This window comes from Gopherus flavomarginatus, chromosome 1 (genome assembly GCF_025201925.1).
Source record: "Gopherus flavomarginatus isolate rGopFla2 chromosome 1, rGopFla2.mat.asm, whole genome shotgun sequence".
NCBI classification, from domain to species: domain Eukaryota; kingdom Metazoa; phylum Chordata; order Testudines; family Testudinidae; genus Gopherus; species Gopherus flavomarginatus.
Genome location: NC_066617.1, coordinates 377,536,487 through 377,551,152, shown reverse-complemented (window position 1 = coordinate 377,551,152; position 14,666 = coordinate 377,536,487). Strand labels below are relative to the sequence as shown.

At 46.0% G+C, this 14,666-nt stretch overlaps 1 pseudogene; it reads right to left on the bottom strand.

Annotated features, from left to right (window-relative positions):
• Window positions 1-11,186: 11,186 nt before the first annotated feature.
• On the bottom strand, window positions 11,187-12,403 carry LOC127031628 (olfactory receptor 52K2-like; annotated as a pseudogene).
• Window positions 12,404-14,666: the final 2,263 nt, after the last annotated feature.

Genomic DNA, 14,666 nt, shown 5'->3' with positions numbered 1-14,666 from the left:
ACAAAGAGAGGAGCCACCATGAAGAATCCCCTAGCTACCCCCTGAGCTGCAACAAGAGCTGTACCGGGGCAAGGCCGGCTCTAGGCACCAGCAAAACAAGCAGGTGTTTGGGGCAGCACATTTCCAAGGGGCAGCATTTGGGATTTTTTTTTAAACTCACTTCCTCCCATCTCACAACCCTGCAGAAGCAGAGCCAGGGAACAGCTGGTGATCCAGCCTGGGAGCTGAAAACCCATAGGACCCTGGGAGCTGTAGTTCCTTGCCTAGCTCCTGTTTATAGAGCCAGCCCTGGAGCAGGGAAAGAACTACATTTCCCAGCAATCCCTTGGGAGCTATCAACAGGATAGGGAGGAGTAGAGAGTGAGGTAGCTGAGCCATGCTGTGAATTGAAAGGGGGGCACTGTGAATGGAGAACAAGTGTGCCCAAGGATTAGAAGGCTTTGCCCCAGATATCCCCTTCAGAAGACATCCCCAGACTGCATTAGGGATACGGGGGTGACCTCACCTTGCAGCCCTCAAAGAAGGAATTGGGTGGACTAAATGGACAGTGCCTCTCTCTAGCTGAAGCCTAGCAAGAGAGGTACGTGGATCCCACTAGAATTTAAAATAAAAATGAATGGGGGGGGAGGCTCTGCTGGACCTGGGGAGCTTTAGATACCATGCCAGGCACCTAGGAGGATTTCCAGTTCTGAGCCATGGAAGCAGAAATTGACTTTTCCTTTCCAGATGTAGCTAATATTCAGAAAGGGAATCTAGCACCTGCCTTCCAGATTTGAACACCTCAAAATTCAGGAGTGCTCAAGCCCAGTTTGGGCAACTGTTACTTCATTTCTCCCATATCAAATATACTGATCCACTGCGACTTGCTGTAGAAAAAGTAGGATAAAATTGAGCAAGAAATGCTTCCCAGTGGTTAACAGGACTGGAATTGCTGTTTTCAACAGCCACTGCCTTTTGTTTGTTTGTTTAAAAGGAAGACAGTGATACTGCATTGGCAAATTCCCCATAGAAAGAAAGAGTGGAACAAAAGAATAATAAAGGCACCTCAACTTTTCCTCATTTCTGGAGGACAGTCTGATAATATCCATCCAGAGATCCTCCAGTCACACAAGCTGAAAATTGTTCCACTTTACTGCAGTTGTGTAACCATATGGGAACTAGTCCTGTCTGTGTTCTGTGCACATCCAAAATTCCTGCTGAATGACCCGCCCTGGGAGCGAGTTACCAGTGACCCAGGGCTGGGACAGCAGGAGGGGGCAGGTTGGGGGGAGATCCCAGGGCTGGGGCAGCAGGTGGCTGGGGGGAGGGCACTGGTGGGTGAAAGGAGGGAGCCCAGCGCTGGGGCGGCAGGGGGTATGGGGCGGTGGGAAGGAGAACGTACAGCTGTGGCAACAGGGGAGTGCACGGGGGGGGGTGAGGAGCACAGGGCTGAGGAAGGAGGCAGCCAATTTTTTTTTTGCTTGAGGCAGCAAAAAACCTTGAGCCGGCCCTGACCAAGGGAAAGAATTGTGCCCAGGCCTGGTAAGTGTCCAGTCTGAAGAAAAAAGTTACTGAAGCATCTCTGAGGGTGAGATTGTCTGTATTCAGTTTGACTAGACATAGATTTGCGTGTTTTAGTTTATTTTGCTTTGTGGCTCACTTTGTTAAACCTGTCACAATGACACTTTCAACTGGCACTGGGGATTTTTGCTAAGAGATCAGAGGTCACTAATTCTCATCAGTCACTGTTATCATACCATGTAGAACCTTTCATTGAAGGATCTTCAAAAGACAGAGGTACAAGGAGACATGACTTCGCCAAAGTCACACTGAGAATGACAGAACCCAGCAGCTTTGATTTCCCTGCCATAACAACGGTCTCTCCATCAGTAAAGGAGCACATGGTAAGCAGGAAATGGACTCATACTGTAGTAGGGCCTCTTCATTGGGTGGCATGCTGGACTTCTATAGGGTGCAACCTGGAACAGCAGTAATTCTGAGCCCTCTGGCATCCCAACCTGGGCCCCCTCTCACACTGTGAGGCTGTGACACAGCCATACCAGGCACAGACACATCCACCTGCAGTTACGTGAAAACGTTTACTAGCCACTCATGAACCAGCAATAGAGATGCTCCAGCCAGTTCCCCTCAGCTTCCCAGCCTAGGACCTCAGAGCTGTGCTGTCTTGCCCTTGTCAGAAGACTGACCAGTGTACGTTTATTGCCCTGCCCCCATCCCTCAATGTGGAGAGGACAGTGCACCAGCCCCCGTTCCTGAGCAGCTTTCCCTTTTGCATTTCAAACAACACACTGTATTAGGTAAATCAATAGAAAGCAGATGTACTAAGTACAGAAAAATTTATTTTAAGTTATTATAAGTTATAGAGAACAGATCAAAGTTGGTTACTTAAGAAATAAACAGAATTGCTATCTAAGTTCTATACCCTAGACATAATTTCAATCAAGGGGTGTTTCACCCTGATGGGACAAAACAGTCCACCCATCTTTCATACACAGGCTACAAATCCCTTCAGCTTGAGACAACATCCCCAGTTCATTCCTTATCCTAAGGTGGTTCCAGGGGTTGAGTTGTGGGGAGAATGAGGCCAAGCGACAATGTCGCTTTCCACTATTCCATTTTCTGCCATATGGAAGGAACTGCATTTTTCCAAGCAAAAGCCCCAGCGCAGTTACTGGAAAATTTCAGGCACAAGATGGAGTTCAGTGTCACATGAGCTGGTAACGTGCCCTTGCCTGCTTCGACAATTCATAGTAGGGGCCATTACCCATTTCCTGGCTAGAACATTCACAGGAGAGTCCATCAGTTGGGGATAATCTTCTTCTAACGCTTACTGTGTTTTTTAATGCACCATTTCCTTGAATGGTTCATTCATAATACGTTGGCTAGATCAGCTGTAAACTACATTGTTTCTGTTACTGGGAAGTAAACACATTTGAAATACTGGTACACAGTCAATATTCATAACTTTAGGTACAAAAAGGATACATGCATACAAAGAGGGTGATCATATTCAGCAAATCATAACTTTTCCATTGATACATTACATGAAAAATTTATATAAAACACATCAAATCATATCACCATGGTAAATATGGGGGTGCCAGGGTGTTGTTTTGGGTGCAGAATGTCACATCTCCCCCATTAGTTTACTGCAGCAGGGTTAGTCACTGAGTAATGCAGTGGCAGTCTGCACAAGGCCTTAATTAGGTTTTGACCATAGAACTCCCAAGTGTTGCAAACGTTGTCGTGTTACCCACGGGTGCTCTTGCACACTTCTCTGTACCTATCAGCACTTTGTAAATTAGTCTAGTGATGTCAAAAGTCAGCAAGTACCTTCTCTGCAACCCAAGAAAAACCTATTAATGTCTGTGCAGCATTGCTTACCATTGTGCTTTTCCAGCTGGTGATATCTCAACACAGATAGTCATCAATGCCATGAGGTGGTGTGACTCAGTTTCCCCTTTCACACAGCAGACCAGATTTATTATGGTTTCCCTGCTGAGAGAAGCTTTGAACCTGTTTAGAGGTGTCAGCTGAGAAGCAGTATCCCCATACGGTTTCCTGTTTACTGCTTGTAGCATGGCTAAAAGCTTTCCCCCCAAATCATGCATGTTACACCTTTCCATAGGATTTACCATCAGTACCAAATTCTTTGTTATTAGATTTACCATTAGCAACAAACTTTGCATCATCAGATTTAACACTATCACCAATTATTTTTTTTTTATCACAGGTAAGTGTTTCCATGTATTTTTATTATACTATGCCTTTTGCTTGAACAATTTGGTTTGTTCACCATCCATTGGGTCATTCAATTCCTCCAATAAGTTTAGCATGTATTTAGTTAAGGTTTTTACTTTCCCCTCAGTGTACCCTTCAGTAGGGATCTTAGTCTACATTATCTTTGGTGTCTTGGTATGCCAGGTCTGGTGTTGTAAAGATGTAAGAGGACTATGTATGTTCGCTAGCCCTCTGTGGAGGAAGAGGGTAAACGCAACATGCGTCCCCACAAGCGTTAGCTTCTCTGTTTGTGGTTTATTTACAATAAATGCTTGTGTCTGCTCAAAATCTTCAACCAGAGAAGCCGTCTCATCCACAATGTTCACCCTTTTGTCCCACAGACACTGTTTTGCATCATCTGTACATATATTTAAGAAATGCTCCTGAGCAACAACATCAAATGCTCCTTCAAAGCTTATAATACCTTTACCCCTTGTCCACTTTCCCATCAAACCTTTCATTTTATTTACATATTCCACTTACTCATATCAGCATCCCTCTTAGGATTTGTAAACTTCACTCCATATGTTTCAGGGGTAATCTGAAATTGTTTCAAAACCATTTCTTTGAATTTAGAATAATCTAAAAGATTCCCAACTGGCATTTTATTGAGTATATCCAGTTTTTTACCAATGAACTTTGCAACTAAAGTGGGCATCTTCTGTTTATTAGGAATCTTACGAATTACACACACTATCTCAAAGTGAAGTATTCACTAATATCACCTGCCTCATTATATGCAGGACACAATTGTTCCCATTTGTGGACTTTTAAAGAAATTCCTGCATTTCTCCTTTCCAACCACTGACCACCTCTCCAGTCAATGTCTTTTTCTTCTAACTGTGTTTTAAAGTGTTGAGTTGTGATGGGAGTGAGACCAAATGGTGATGTCAATTCCCCTTTTACAGCTTCTGCCATGTGGAGGGAACTTCATTGTCCCAAACCGAGATACCGGCACAGTTACTGGAAATGTACAGGCACAAGATCGAGTCCAGTGTCACATGAGCTGGTCACATGCCCTTGCACGTATTTCAGCTACAGATGGGGCCAAACATCTTCCATGGCCCGATGTGTTCATTGATGAGCCATCAAGTTGAATATCCATTCACAAAGTGCTGGTTAGTCTGGATGTGAACTCCTTTGTGGGAGTCACCACAGGAGGGAATGTATCTGAAATACAGGTAGATAGTCAGTATTTGTTACTTCAGAGGCAAAAATGATACAGACACACAAATAGAATAATCACATTCAGCAAACCACAGCTTTTCCATAGATACCTCACATGAAATAGTTTGTACAAGATTTGTTGCAACTATATAACAGTGGCAAATGTGGGGTGCCAGGGTTTTGCTTTGGGGTACAGGATGTCACAGCAATATAGCTATAGAACTAGAGCTCTCTGAAATCTAATTTTTATTATATAAGATTTACGTCCGTGTCCTGAAATAGACTGCAAACTACTCTGTACTGTAGGAGAAAAGCCTGCCAAGGTCCAGAGCAAAGGAAAGTAGCCTCAGGGCCTTGGCGCTTGGTGTGCAGCTCCCAGAGGGAGGCACTAGAATGGAAGCTGCATCCTGAGTCTGTGCCTAGAAACCCAGAACCAGTGGCAGGGCCTGAAAGCTGCTCTGACTCTAAAGCACGGGGTCCAGTGTGTGGGACCCAAACACACCCTTCTGGCGGGCGTAGAGCCATGGCAGCTTGAGCAAGGCTGTGAGAGCAAACCCAGAGCTGCCACACCAATGTTAGAATACTGTGAGTGGAAAGGGAGTAGGGCCGGGTGATCCCAAACCAGTGTGATGAGGTCCTCAAGCTGTTCCCTTCACCCTACCGTGGTTCAGTTCCCCCAGACACTCCAATTGGTTCAGCACATCTTTGCCAGAGCTCCCCCTTCGATGCACTCTGTTTCCTGTTTCTCTCTTTCGAGGCACATGATTGTTAAAGCAAACAGACCCAGGCCCTGCAAACGGGGTTTCTAAAACCTTTCCTTTACTTTAGACAGCACAAGAGATATTGAATACACACAATACTATACCCGCCCACCATTCCCTGTCTCAGTGGACATTAGATCATATGAACAGCCATAATGGGCCAGACATGGGTCCATCTAGCCCAGTATCCTGTCTTCCGACAGTGACCAATGCCAAGTTCTTCAGAGGGAATCCCTATCCTGTCAACCATTCCTAGCTTTTGACAAACAGAGGCTGGGACACAATCCTTCCCCATCCTGCTTAATAGCCATTGATGGACCTGTCCTCCGCGATTTTATCTAGTTCTTTTTTGAATCCTGTTATATTCTTGGCCTTCACAACATACTCTGGCAAGGAATTCCACAGGTTGCCTGTGCATTGTGTGAAAAAATACTTCTTTTGTTTGTTTTTCAAACCTGCTGCCTATCAATTTCATTTAGTGACCCCTAGTTTTTTGTTATGGGAAGGAGTAAATAACAATTCCTGATTTACTTTCACCACACTGGTCATGAATTTATAGCCCCCTAACATCTCTCCCCTTAGTGGTCTTTTTTTCAAACTGAAAAGTCTTAGTCTTTTAAGTCTCTCCTCATACAGAAACTGCTTCATATCCCTAATCATTTTTGTTGCCCTTTTCCAAACCTTTTCCAATTACAATTTATCTTTTTTTTTTCAGATGGGTTGACCACTTCTGCATGCAGTATTCAAAATGTGAGCATACCATGGGTTTATATAGAGGCAATATGACATTTTCCATCACATTGTCTATCCCTTTCCTAATGATTCCCAACATTCTGTTTGTTTGTTTATCACGGCCGGTGCACTGTCTGTTCCAACCCTGATCTTCTATAACTCTACAATTCTATTGGTGGTTCTGCAATTTCACATTTGAATTCCTTCCAAACTCTTGGGTGAAACCATCTGGTCCTAGTTCCAAAATTTCCTGTAATGACATCTCAATCTGGGACAGTTCTTCTAATCTGTCACCTGAAAAGAATGGCTCAAATTTGGGAATCTCCTTCCTATCCTCAGTCTGTTACCCAGGGTTCTTTCAACCCAAAGCTCTTGGTAACTTTTACTCTGCGCAAGGAGGTGTTAGGAAATAAATCAAGGGAGACAGGGCCGTCCGACTGATAGATGGCTGGCACAAAGAGGACAACACAAGAGTGCTTTCACTTAAAGCTAAACTTTATTAGTCTCAACTTCTGCAACAGGTTAGTAAAAGACCCCCAACCCTTGATAATTACCAAAGCTGAGTGTGGCTCTCGAGTGACACAGTGGCAGGCTTCCAGTGGCCAAATCTTCCATCTGCTGGTAGGGACCCCAAGATGTATCCAGAGGGAGATTCCAAAGAGAGTCTAAAAGAGTCCCCAAATGAGTCCAACTATCTTAAGCTTTTTCCCCTTATTTATACATCAGTAATAGAATGACATGTCCCTTAAAGAAACCTTGTTAAGCAAGCAGTTTTAATGATCAAGCAAGAGGTTTCTTTTGATTATTGATTAACCAGGTGTGGGTTTATTTCAGAGTCTGCAGCCTTGAGACCCCAATAGACATTCCTGAGGGTACATCCTGCTTTTTTAAAATGCATATATCAGCAACTTCAACAGATCTTAAGGTGGCCATCCTGCAGCAAAAAACCTTCAGGACCAGACTTCAAAGAGAAACTGCTGAGCTTCAGTTCATCTGCAAATTTGACACCATCAGCTCAGGATTAAACAAAGACTGTGAATGACTTGCCAGCTACAAAACCAGTTTCTCCTCCTTTGGTTTTCACACCTCAGCTGCTAGAAGAGGGCTTCATCCTCCCTGATTGAACTAACCTCGTTATCTCTAGCCTGCTTCTTGCTTGCATATATATACTTGCCCCTGGAAATTTCCACAACATGCATCTGACGAAGTGGGTATTCACCCAGGAAAGCTCCTGCTCCAAAATGTCTGTTAGTCTATAAGGTGCCTCAGGACTCTTTGCTGCTTTTTAAGGTGACTGTGTGTCCTCTCGACACCAAGGGAGGAGTGGACCGGGTAAATATCCAACACTAGCCAGGATTCAGGCCAGGGCAGGACAGTGCAGTTCTTTGGTGCAAGGCTGGGGAGCTGGGGGGAAGTGGCTTGAGCCTCTCTAGTGTTAGTTATGGGTGGCTAGGAGTTTATTCATGTAACTCAGGTGGGTGTGTCCCTGCTTGTGGATGTCTGTGTAAGCACAGAACCTGCCAGAGGTTCGTGGCTTGACTCAGCATCACATGACAGAGGGATACACCAGGTTGGTAGGACAGAGGGCTCAGTTGTCCACAGTCCTGGTTACACCCTGGGGAACCCATCATAGGGGATCTGTTCTTGGGCTAGTCCCAGAAAACACAGGGACTCTCACAAGATCCCCTGTATGGGCAGATTGTTCAAAGCCAAAGGGGCTGGCTGGTGATGCTTAGAGGAAACAGCCAAGTCCACAGACGTCCACCTCTCACTTTTAAATAACTCTTTCCTCCGTTCTGTGTTCAAGGAACAGCCTCCCTGTGGAAAAAAAAAAACCAGATTTTTATCTGCTCTTCCTGTCCTCCAGTGGCTCTAGTGTCCAAGCTGCTTGCCCTGCTAGAACCCAGGCAATGGGACTTGCTTAGGTGGCTAGCAGCTGTCGCACCATGATGGGACGGGAACAGGGTGTGATACTGTATGATTGAATATGACCACTTTTATCATTGTTACTGCCACAGTTATATAATTGTAACAAATTTGTACACAATATGTCCTGTCAGCTGTTAATGGAAAAGTTATGATTTGCTAAGTATGATTATCCTGTGTACATGCATGTGTCATCTTTGTGTCTGATGTTATTAATATTGGTGATGTACTGGAATGGACTTTGTTTGGGACAGTAAAATTCCAAGCACAGGGCAGAGGATACAAAAGAGACATCTGTGGCTTGTCTTCATTTCTCTGCACTGGGTTTCTAACATGGAAGCTCTGAACAAGGACTAAAGACCCCCAAATTGCTTTGTTTATTTCCAGAGACACTTTTGAAAGCTAGCAGTTTATTCCATTACTGCTGAGATCCTGATCTCTGAACACTGAAAAGCCACTTGGATGTATCTGATTTATTAACCATTTATAACTCTTTCTGTTTTCTTTTATTATTAAACTTTAGTTTTTAATTGCTAAAGAGGTGGCAGAAGTGGGATTATTGGGTAAGATCTGTGTTATGTATGGACCTGGCTAAGCGGCTGATCTCTTCAGATTGGAAGGGCTTGATATGTGGTGGAAATTGGTTTTTACTGACTTCTAATCATGGAGTCCAGTGTCCGGGTGCTGAGCCCAGGGCTGGGATGTGTCTAGTTAACCAGTGTGGTGAAGCAGAAGTTTATATTTATTACTGGCTTGGTATAATGTAACCATAGAAAAACCACCAGCCTGGGGTGACCCTACCCTCTTTCTCAGCAGTTTGTCCTGAATTTGGCATCCTCAGCCGTGTCCCGCTGAAGCACGGTCACACATGGACAGTATTTACTGTTGATTGGTTCTACAAACAGTCTTGAGCCAGGAAAATAGCCTAGGGTACCTAGCTTACAATTTAGTGCTGAGGATCTCCCCTGATGTCAGTGACGCTGCAACCACTTACACCAGCTGAGAATTTGGCCCAAGACATATTAACTAGAGATAATGCATCAGCAGAAACTAGTCAGCTGGGAGTGAAGAGTCTCAGCTCTTCCCCAAATTCACTGGGTAACCTTGGGCACAGCCTCTCCCTGCATTAAATGGAGTTAATTATTTATTATTTCTAGTGTGCTGCTACGAAAAGCCCCTAATCAGGGCTGCAGAGTCACAGCCTGCACTGATGTGGTTCCTTACAGCACATCCTTGTCCATTCTGTACACTGTAGAGTTCCAGGCAGCGTGTGGTCCCTGGTAAACAAGCAAGACAAGGCTGAAAACTGAACTGTGCGGAAACCTGTTTTTTTAAAAATTCCTCCTGTTTAAGAAGGACGTCAATGCCATTGATCACAACACACAAATAGCCTCACTGTCTGTAAGACAACACAGAGGAGCAATGCCAGTTCATGGCCAGAGCAGTGGTGGTGGAGCAGTGTCGGGGGTCAGGACTCCTGCTTTCTATTCTCAGCTCTGCCACAGACTCATTCTGTGGCCTTGAGTAAATCACTTTATCTCTGTGTGGCTCAGCCCATCCATAACATGAGGAGAACCGTGCCTAGCAGCCTAGCTGAAGGACTTCTAGATGTTGTGATCAAAATCTGTCATTCCAGATACGGTGCCATGTAAATTGCTGGCTCATGGTAGCCGTGGCATTTATCTCCCTCTGTGTGAGCTACTGCAGCCACCCAGCCTCTGCCCAGCATCCCCCCTTCCCAGCCAAGATGGGGCTTGTCCTTCCGCCTGTGTCAGCTGTTGTCCTCCTAGCTTCAAAGCTGATCCCTTGCCCTGCCCCCGAGGCCTGGCTCAGGACAAAGGGCTCCCAGCCCAACACCCTGCCACCCACAGACCCCCAGCCAGGAGGAACAAATCATAGAATCATAGAAGATTAGTGTTGGAGAACACCTCAGAAGGTCATATAGTCCTACCCCTGCTCAAAGCAGGACCAATCCCAACCTGATCATCCCAGCCAGGGCTTTGTCAAGCTGGGCCGTAAATACTTCTAAAGATGGAGATTCCACCACCTCCCTAGGGAACCCATTCCAGTGCTTCATCACCCTCCCAGTGAAACAGTGTTTCCTAATATCGAACCTAGACCTCCCCCACTGCAATTTGAGACCATTGCTGAAAGTTAAGGAAATAAGCCACACAAGGGTCTCTCCCCTCAAGACTTTGCAGCTGAGCTTTAGGGCCCACAAGTTGTATAATGCACAGTCTCAGCTGACTGCATCACAACCCTGTTCCCAACTCTCAGCTGATTTTATACAGTTTCCTGGCCTCCCTCTCTGCTCCGGACTGGCCTGCTGGCCCCAGCGCTGCATCCTCACTGCAGGTTCCTTGCCAGGCTGCAGCAGATCCCAGCCCAGCCCCGGAGCAGAGGGAGCCCAGATGGTGGGAGAGGAAGGTGCAGATGATCCAGCAAGCAGATGGGGATGGAGAGGGGGAAAGTGAGTAACAAGGGTTGGGCTTTGATGTAAGAGATGGGGAATGGCGCAGGTCTTGGGGGAACAGGTGGGACAGCGGAAGCGGCCTCGTGGACAGAGGTAGGTCAGGGGTCAGGGTCTTGGGGAATAGGCAGGGCAGAAGTGGGGCCTCAGAGGTCTAGTTAAAAGCAATTAGAAAGGTGGAATCCTATGAGAGAATGAGTTGTACGTAGACAGAGTGCAGCAAGGGCAGGAAAGGATTTAATGTCACTTTGACTGTCCAGTAAGTGATTGCGGGAAGGGGGCCCAGCACCATGTCACCAGCCAGCTCTGCACAGAGCTTGGTCTGAGATCCAGAGCACCAGGAGAAAACGTTAGGCCCCTTTATTAGTAAAGAGCCAGAGCATCCTGTCCCGGATCTGTTTGGTCTTCACACCGTAGATGATGGGGTTTAGCATGGGTGGCAGCAAGAAGTACAGGTTGGCAATGAGAACGTGGAAATGCAGGGGCACATTTGGGCAAATCTGTTCATGAGAGAGATGATTAGATCTGGGAAGTAAAAAGCTAAAATGACAAAAAAGTGGGAGCTGCAGGTCCCAAAAATCTTGAGACGCGTGTTTTCTGTGGGGAGGCTGAAGATGGCCCTGAGGATCTGGATATAGGACACCCCGATATAAATCACATCCAGACCCATCAAACAGAATTGCCCAAAGAGGTCGTAGTAACTACTGACATGGGTGTCGGCACAGGCTAGGTTCACCACAGCTATGTGCAGGCAGTACGGCTGGAGGATGATGTTGGTTCTGCAATAAGGCCATTGTCTTGCCAGTAAGGGATAGGGTAATACAACTATGAAACCAAGCAGCACCACGGCCAGGCCAATCTTGGCCACCAGGGGGTTCATCAGAGTGGTGGTATGTCTTAAGGGATGGCAGATGGCCACATAGCGATCCAAAGCCATGGCTACGAGAATCTCAGACTCCATTGCTAAGAAGCAGTGAATGAAGTACGTCTGGGTGAGGCAGGCATTGAAATTGATCTCCTTAGAATTGAGCCAGAAAATTGTCAGCTTTTTGGGCAGGGTGGATGTATACAGGACCAGGTCAGTGACAGCCAGCATGCAGAGGAAATAGTACATGGGCTCATGGAGGTTCAGCTCCATTTTCACAATGAACAGGATGGTGAAGTGCCCCATGATGGCTATGATGTACACGGTGCAGAAGGGGATGGAGATCCAGACATGAGCTGCTTCCAGGCCAGGAATGCCCAGCAAGATGGAAGTGGAGGCAGGACCGGAGCTAGTATTTTTAGTGCCCTAGGCGCACGGCCATTTCACCTCCCCGCGTGCTGGTCCCGCGGCTCCGGTGGAGCTGCTGCAGTCATGCCTGCAGGAGGTCCACCGGAGCCGCGAGACCAGCGGATCCTCTGTAGGCATGACTGCAGCAGGTCAACCAGAGCTGCCTGCCCCCTCCCGGCATAATGCCACCCCCCAATAATCCTGGCGCCCTAGGCAATTCCCTGGGTCGCCTAAAAGGAAGCACCGGCCCTGGGTGGAGGGGTTGGTGAAGTTGGTTGTGTTGGAATCTGACATTCAGTAGGGGAGAAGGTGTCCAACTCTGAGGCAGAACGGGGTCTCCTGCATGCACTGTACGTTCCCCTGACTTCAAGTATGTGCCCAAGCTCTAGTGTGGTGGTCGCAGTACAAATACCTGGATGGAGAGAAAACGTGAATATGAGCTAGTGACCATCACCTTCAACCCCCCAGTAAAACCTCTCCAGCACATCATCAAGGATCTACAATCTTTCCTGAAGGACAAGCCCTCACTCTCACAGACCTTGGGAGACAGGCCAGTCCTTTCTTACAGACAGCCTCCCAACCTGAAGCAAATACTCACCAGCAACCACACACCACACAACAAAAACACTAATTCAGGAACCTATCCTTGCAAAAAGGTCCATTGCCAACTCTGTCCACATATCCATTCAAGGGACACCATCATAGGACCTAATCACATCAGCCCCCACAGTATCAGAGGCTCGTTCACCTGCACAACTACCAATGTGTTATATGCCATCCTGTGCCAGCAATGCCCCTCTGTCATGTACATCGGCCAAACCGGACAGTCTCTACGCAAAAGAATAAATGGACACAAATTAGACGTCAAGAATTATAACATTCAAAAACCAGTCGAAGAACACTTCAACCTGCTGGGTCACTCAATTACAGACCTAAAAGTTGCAATACTCCAACAAAAAAACCTTCAAAAACAGACACCAACGAGAAACTGCAGAACTAGAATTAATTTGCAAACTAGACACCGTTAAATTAGGCTTGAATAAAGAGTGGGAGTGGATGAGTCATTACACAAAGTAAAAACTATTTCCCCATGCTAATTTCCTCCTACTGCTACTCACATTTTTCTGTCAACTGTTGGAAATGGGCCATCCTGATTATCACTACAAAAGTTTCTTTTTCCCTCCTGCTGATAATAGCCCACCTTAATTGATTAATCTTGTTACATTCATATGACAACACACATTTTTCATGTTCTCTGTGTATATATATATCTTCCTACTGTATTTTCCACTGCATGCATCCAGTGAAGTGAGTTTTAGCCCACGAAAGCTTATGCCCACATAAATTTGTTAGTCTCTAAGGTGCCACAAGTACTCCTCGTTTTTTGGTTGGTTTTTTTTTGCTGATACAGACTAATACAGCTACCACTCTGAAATGTGAATATGAGACACTACATGCACCGCTGGAGGCTGTTCTCATGGGCAAAGCAGATTGGTCACTCTTCGCACACTGAAAAATGATATTTTCATTATTGAGAGAAATGAATTATGAAGAACTGAGCCTACTAATGCCAATTCCATATTTTATGGTGCTCCCTGCTCAATAATTCCTGCACATCATGGGGTGAGAAACCTTACTAGGCACCAGTAGGAAACACAATGGTGGATACTGGTTATCCATCATTCTTCCTTAGGCTTTTTCTACACTGCCGTGTTTTTTCACAAATAAGCAGGTTTTGCCAAAGAAACAACAGCTGTCTACATACTGCGCAGTGACTTTCAATGACAGAACTCCTCAGATCCAGTGACATCATATAACCACCTTGACAAGAGTTTTAGGCAAAAGTTTTGTTGGCAAAGTGCCAGCGTAGACACTTGTGCTTGTTTTATCAGTGTAATTGGCCTCTGGAAGGTGTCCCACATTGCTCATCGTGAGGGCTCTAGGGAAGAGTTTCAACTCCTCTCCCCTGCATTAAGGTAAATGCTTTCTCCCCTTCCCCCTTTAAAGGCTCTGGAATTTTAAAATTCCCCTTCCTGTTTGCTCGGTGTGGAGTGCTCACGTCACACCTTCCCAGGTTGTCGTGGTGGCTAAATGCTGCGGACACTGCGGAGCTTCTGGAGCTGCTCAGTATTTGGGGAGGAGGCTGTGCAGTTCCAGCTGTGCTCCAGCCATAGGACTGTCAATACCTAAGGGCAGATTTCATGCAGCATGTGGCAAAAGAGCTACAATCGGGACACACTGCAGTACACAGCAAAGGTGAAGGAATTATGGCACATGTACCAGAAGACAAAGGAGACAAACAGTGTCTCCAGTGTGGTGCCACAGAACTGCCGCTTTTATATGAAGTTGGATGCTATCCTCAACAGTGACCCCATTTCAACCACCAACAGCCCCGTGGTTACACTGGTGTGGGTACTCCTCTCAGCGTACATAATCTACCTCTCTGAGAGGTGGTAGCTAGATTGATGAAGAATTCTTTGGTAGATCTCATGCTGTGTATACCAGGGTTAGGTTCACATAGCTACATTTCTCATGGGTGTGGGGTTTTTTTACAATT